Genomic DNA, 6484 nt, shown 5'->3' with positions numbered 1-6484 from the left:
GAACAAAAAGGAGAGCAGACAGATGAGGCTTTCTGGCACTATAAGGCACGAGACCCTACCAGGTTCCCAGAGCACTTTGTACACCAAAATGTCAATCGGAATCGGGACAGAACCACTCAAAGTTCCCCATATAGAGTACTTAACATCTATTAATGATAACATCTTTGCTTTTGGATCATGGTATATGTTTGTGACACTACATGGGCATATATACAGACTATGAGTTTTATTTTAAAGTTGCATTCTATATTCGCATAACGCATCTTTTATTTGTGACTCACTACTTGTGTATTTTAAACTTTTTTGATAGAAATGTAGCTTTCTCCATACCATTTGAACTATTAGCTCCTCTCTCTTTACCCCAACCAGTGGCTACTCACGACCGTTGTACGTTAGCTATAATGTTAGCGGTTTGGGACTAGGCAGTAAGAGGCAGCCGGTTATGACAGTTGATCCTCTCTCATGCTGACCACACCACCCGCGTCGCGTGAGCGTTGCAAAATATATGTACACATACATGTTATTCAATCATTGCACCCACACTGCTTGCGCACGTCAACGAGAGTCTGCATAGCCAGGCGCTAAAATAGGATTTGGTTCTATTTGTGACGCTTGACGCACTGCAAATCCCGCCTCTCCCATCTACTCATTTTTAGGGTGATTGAAAGATGAACTGATGTCCACACTCCATTCCAGTTGGTGGTGTTAATGCACCTAAGTAATGCACCTAAATCCAAAGAAGAAGAAGCCTGAAGGAGGAGAGAGTTTTCGAAACAAACTCAGTTTACCCTTTTATCTGTGGATTAATTGTCAGAGTAGAGGACCTTGTGCATTTCAGGTCAAATAACAACCCAATGTTTATATCCCAGGACAAATTAGCTAGCAACTAGCAAGCTAGCTAGCTAAATTGCCATAAATGTTGAATTATTTTCGACCTGTCCCCAAATTAACATAGTTGGTTCAAAGTTCGTTTTGATATTTCAACCTGCGTGTCCTGATCGAGTCTGGTGTCAAACCAGCATGTGCGTGATGTCGCATGCGGTGTGGTCAGCATGTCAGCCCATACCATACCTTACAAAAGAATATGTGAAATTTGCATATTCACATCTGAAAATACAATTTTAGATGTTAATAACTGTCACGAATCCCGCCGAAGATGGTGCCTCTTCCTGTTCGGGCGGCGCTCGGCAGTCGTCGTCGCCGGCCTACTAGCTGCGGATTTGTGGATTTTTTTTCCCAAACCGTTTTGTCCTGTTTGTTTTGGACTGGGTCTTTTAGCGCCCGTGTGTGTGGCGTTGACCGATACTCTGTTGCTTTGGGAATAAATATATCCACGTATCTAACTAACCTGCTCTCTGTGCCTGACTCCTCCTCCCACTACTTCTAGAAGTCTTGACAGAAGCCCGCACCATACCAGGGAGTCAGCAGGAGCAACGACCACCTCTCTTCCATCGATGGAGGAGCGTGTCCTCCATCATACAGCCGTCCTCCATCGGATCGGTTCGGCGATCGACCTGATGATGGAGAGGATGGAGCGATGGGAGAGGAGTGGTCTCCCGACATCCACCCCAGCTCCCCCACAGACGACCCAACCCACTCCTCCTCAGTCATCATCTGGTCCCAGCGTGTTGCGTCTCGCGCCCCGAGGGAGTACGATAGAGCGGCGGCTGGGTGCCAGGGATTTTTGCTCCAGCTTGAGCTCTACCTGGCTACCGTTTGTCCGACTCCCTCGGCTGAAGAGAGTGTGATCCTCCTCGTCTCCTGCTTGATGGGTAGAGCCCTGGAATGGGCCAACACTGTCTGGAACGGCCCAGACTCTGCTCGGGACCACTACCCGGAGTTCACCCGCCGTTTTCAGGCCGTGTTTGACCACCCTCCTGAGGGCTGAGCGGCGGGTGAGCAACTGTTTCACCTCAGACAGGAGATGAGGAGCGTGCAAGACTTCACCTTGGAGTTCCGGACCTTGGCCAATGGTGCGGGGTGGAATGACAGGGCCCTGATGGACCACTACCGGTGTAGCCTCCGGGAGGACGTCCGCAGGGAGCTAACTTGTCAGGACACCACACTCTCCCTCCACAAGCTCATAGACTTGTCGATCCGGCTGGACAACCTGGACAACCTGCTGCCCGCGGGCGTTCAGAGGGGGTCCTGTCAGTTCCACCTCCCAGCCCTCCCGCTCCAACTCTGATGGAGGTGGTCAGAGGAGTGTTCAGGTAGGTGTATAGGAGTTTCCATCGGTGGCACGTCGGTGGAGAGTCCAGACCAGGTTTCCACTGTGCACATTCCCCCAGAATTTGGCTATCGCTTTTTGTAAAAATAAGGTGACCAAATTACCACCCCATCGACGGTGGGATTGCGTGATAAACCTCCAGGAGAACGCTGCACTTCCCAGGAGTCACGTGTACCAATTGTCACAGAAGGAGACGTTGGCTATGGAGACATATGTCACGTAATCTCTGAGACAGGGGTACAGCGCGTTTTTTCCTGGACCTCAGGAGCGTGTATAATCTGGTGTGTATTCGGGATGGAGACGAGTGGAAAACCGCGTTTAGTACCACATTAGACCACTATGAGTACCTCGTCATGCCGTATGGGTTAAGAATGCTCCAGCCGTCTTTCAATCCTTTGTAGATGAGATTCTCAGGGACCTGCACGGCTGGGTGTGGTGGTATACATTGATGACATCTTGATCTATTCTGCCACACGCGCCGCGCATCTCTCCCTGGTGCGCAAGGTGCTTGGGAGACTGCTGGAGCATGACCTATATGTCAAGGCTGAGAAATGTGTGTTCTCCAAACGAGCCGTTTCCTTCCTGGGTTATCGCATTTCCACCTCGGGGGTGGTGATGGAGTGAGACCGTGTTAATGCTGTGCGTAATTGGCCGACTCCGATCACGGTAAAGGAGGTGCAGAGGTTTTTAGGGTTTGCCAATTACTACGGGAGTTTTATCCGGGGTTTTGGCTAAGTGGCAGCTCCTATTACCTCACTGCTGAAGGGGGGGCCGGTGCGTTTACGGTGGTCGGCCGAGGCGGACGGATCATTCAACCGGTTGAAGGCGCTGTTTACTGACGTGCCCGTGTTGGCATCCGGACCCCTCTTTAGCATTCATAGTGGAGGTGGATGCGTCCGAGGCTGGGGTTGGAGTCGTGCTGTCACAGCGCTCGGGCACGCCACCGAAGGAATTATGATGTGGGGGACCGGGAGTTTTTAGCTATAGTAAAAGCCCTGAAGGTGTGGAGACACTGGCTGAAGGGGGCTAAGCACCCTTTCCTCATCTGGACTGACCACCGCAATCTGGAGTATATCCGGGCGGCGAGGAGACTGAATCCTCGTCAGGCTAGGTGGGCCATGTTCTTTACCCGATTTAGATTTACGATCTCTTATAGACCAGGTTCCCTCAACACTAAGGCCGACGCGCTGTCCTGTCTCTATGACACTGAGGACCGGTCCATCGATCCTACGCCCATCCTTCCACCTTCTCCGGTGGTATGGGAGGTGGACGCGGACATCAAGTGGGCGTTGCGGTTGGAACCTGCGCCTTCACAGTGTCCTACCGGTCTCAGGTACGTGCCGCTTGGTGTCCGTGATCAATTGATTCGGTGGGCTCACACACTACCTTCTTCAGGTCATCCGGGGATTGCAAGGACAGTGCGGGGTTTTAGGGGGAAGTACTGGTGGCCCACCCTAGCCAAGGACGTGAGGCTCTATGTCTCTTCCTGTTCGGTGTGCGTCCAGAGTAAGGCACCTGCCTAGAGGGAAACTACAGCCCCTCCCGGTTCCACAAAGGCCCTGGTCTCATCTATCTGTGGACTTTCTTACTGAACACTACCATTCTGGTCGTTGTGGATCGGTTCTCTAAGTCCTGCCGTCTCCTCCCATTGCCTGGTCTCCCTACGGCCCTACAGACTGCGGAGGCTCTATTTACCCACGTCTTCCGGCACAACGGGTGCCGGTGGACATCGTATCTGATCGAGGTCCCCAGTTCACGTCCCGTGTTTGGAGGGCGTTTATGGAACGTCTGGGGGTCTCGGTCATCCTGACCTCTGGTTATCACCCTGAGAGTAATGGGCAGGTGGAGAGGGTGAACCAGGAAGTGGGTGTGTTTCTGCGGTCGTATTGCCAGGACCGGCAAGAAGAATGGGCGAGGTACGTCCAATGGGCGGATTTGGCCCAGAACTCACTCCGTCACTCCTCCACGAACATGTCGCTATTCCAATGCGTGTTGGGCTACCAGCCGGTCCTGGCTCCGTGGCATCAGAGTCAGACCAAAACTCATGCGGTGGAGGAGTGGGTACAGCGCTCTAGGGAGACCTGGAGGGCAGTCCAGGACGCTCTCAAGCAGGCCGGTAGACGGCAGAAGAAGAGCGCTGACCGCGACCGCAGTGAGGCCCCTGTGTTTGCACCAGGGGACAGGGTCTGGCTCTCGACCCAACACCTGCCCATCCGCCTGCCCTGCCGGAAGCTGGGGCCGCAGTGTGTGGGGCCATTTAAAGTCCCGAGGAGGATAAACGAGGTGTGTTATAGATTACAACTTCCCTCTTACTATCGCATTAACCCCTCGTTTCATTTGTCTCTCCTCAGGCCGGTGGTAGCTGGTCCCCTACAAGAATGTGAGGTGCCGGTGGTCCCTCCTCCCCCTCTGGACATCGAGGGGTCCCCGGCTTACAGGGTACGAGCTATTCTGGACTCGAGACGCGGGTTGAGGGGCCTGCAGTACCTCGTGGACTGGGAGGGGTACGGTCCGGAGGAGAGGTGCTGGGTACCCGTGGGGGACATTTTGGATCCTTCCCTCCTGAAGGACTTCCACCGCCTCCACCCGGATCGCCCTGCGCCTCGCCCTCTGGGTCGCCCTCGGGGTCGGGTGGGGTGGGGGTGGGGGGGTACTGTCACGATTCCCGCCGAAGATGGTGCCTCTTCCTTTTTGTGGATTTTATTTCCCGAACCGTTTCGTCCTGTTCGTTATGGACTGGGTCTTTTAGCGCCTGTGTGTGTGGCATTGACCGATACTCTGTTGCTTTGGGAATAAATATATCCACGTATCTAACTACCCTGCTCTCTGTGCCTGACTCCTCCACCCACTACTTCTAGAAGTCTTGACAATAACATGTTTTCACCTCACGTGAATTGCAGACTCACATGGAATTTGCGGTGTCATGTGAAAAATTTCACGTGAATATTTAATTTAAATTTAACACACGTAAAAAACATCCACATGTGAAAACCTAACTCTCACGTGGATTTGCATTTTCACATGTGAAAATGAAATGTGCACTTTCACATGTGAAAATGCAATGTTTCCACGTGTGCTTTTACATGTTGTCATGTGATCACGTGAAATTCATGTGGTTTTTCTGCAAGGGATACTACACTCAATATGTAATTTGTTCCATTCATGGCTCCTAAATATCTCACACAATCGTTACAAACTATGACTACCATCCTGCCAATACTCTTAAATGGATTCCGCTCCATGTATGATGTCTGGGACACAAACTATCTCCTCTCTCTGCTCTCTTTAAAGGTTATGTGCGTGTCAACTTGACCCGCAGGGATGGAAATTGTGAGAGATCCATCCATCTGTTTATCCGGCTTGCAGGATCGGGGTGCACCAGTTGAGGCTCTCAGGGTGTGTCCCAAATGGCACCCTATTCCTTATATAGTGCATTACTTTTGGTGCACTATCTAGGGAATAGGGTGATATTTGAGACTCAGCCTCTGTTTGGCTCATGAGTTCCTGGAATGTGGACTCTTTGCCAGATCTAGACCTCCAGCTGGTTCTGGGATCGGCTCCAGGTAACAGTCCAGTAACGGGTTGAGCGTGTTGGGCCATCCCAGAAGACACCAAGCAGTGTCATTCACCTTGAACTTCCAAAACCTCCCATTGCGCCCAGCCCCATGCTTCAACCCATGTTTATTCCATCAGACATAAATGTTTGTTTCATCAGAGTTAATGGATTAAAGTTGGTTTAAACTTTTTACTGCAGTGGTCTAAGTCAGGGTCACAGAGTGTTTCATGGTAATCTACTTTTAAACAAAAGTATACAACTCACACACATGGTTATGGACTTTAAAAAAAGAAGGCAAATCAAATCAAATCAAATTTATTTATATAGCCCTTCGTACATCAGCTGATATCTCAAAGTGCTGTACAGAAACCCAGCCTAAAACCCCAAACAGCAAACAATGCAGGTGTAAAAGCACGGTGGCTAGGAAAAACTCCCTAGAAAGGCCAAAACCTAGGAAGAAACCTAGAGAGGAACCGGGCTATGTGGGGTGGCCAGTCCTCTTCTGGCTGTGCCGGGTAGAGATTATAACAGAACATGACCAAGATGTTCAAATGTTCATAAATGACCAGCATGGTCAAATAATAATAAGGCAGAACAGTTGAAACTGGAGCAGCAGCACAGTCAGGTGGACTGGGGACAGCAAGGAGCCATCATGTCAGGTAGTCCTGGGGCACGGTCCTAGGGCTCAGGTCCTCCGA

Source organism: Oncorhynchus gorbuscha, linkage group LG16, assembly GCF_021184085.1.
Source record: "Oncorhynchus gorbuscha isolate QuinsamMale2020 ecotype Even-year linkage group LG16, OgorEven_v1.0, whole genome shotgun sequence".
Classification (NCBI taxonomy): Eukaryota; Metazoa; Chordata; class Actinopteri; order Salmoniformes; family Salmonidae; genus Oncorhynchus; species Oncorhynchus gorbuscha.
This window is presented reverse-complemented; position numbering follows the sequence as displayed.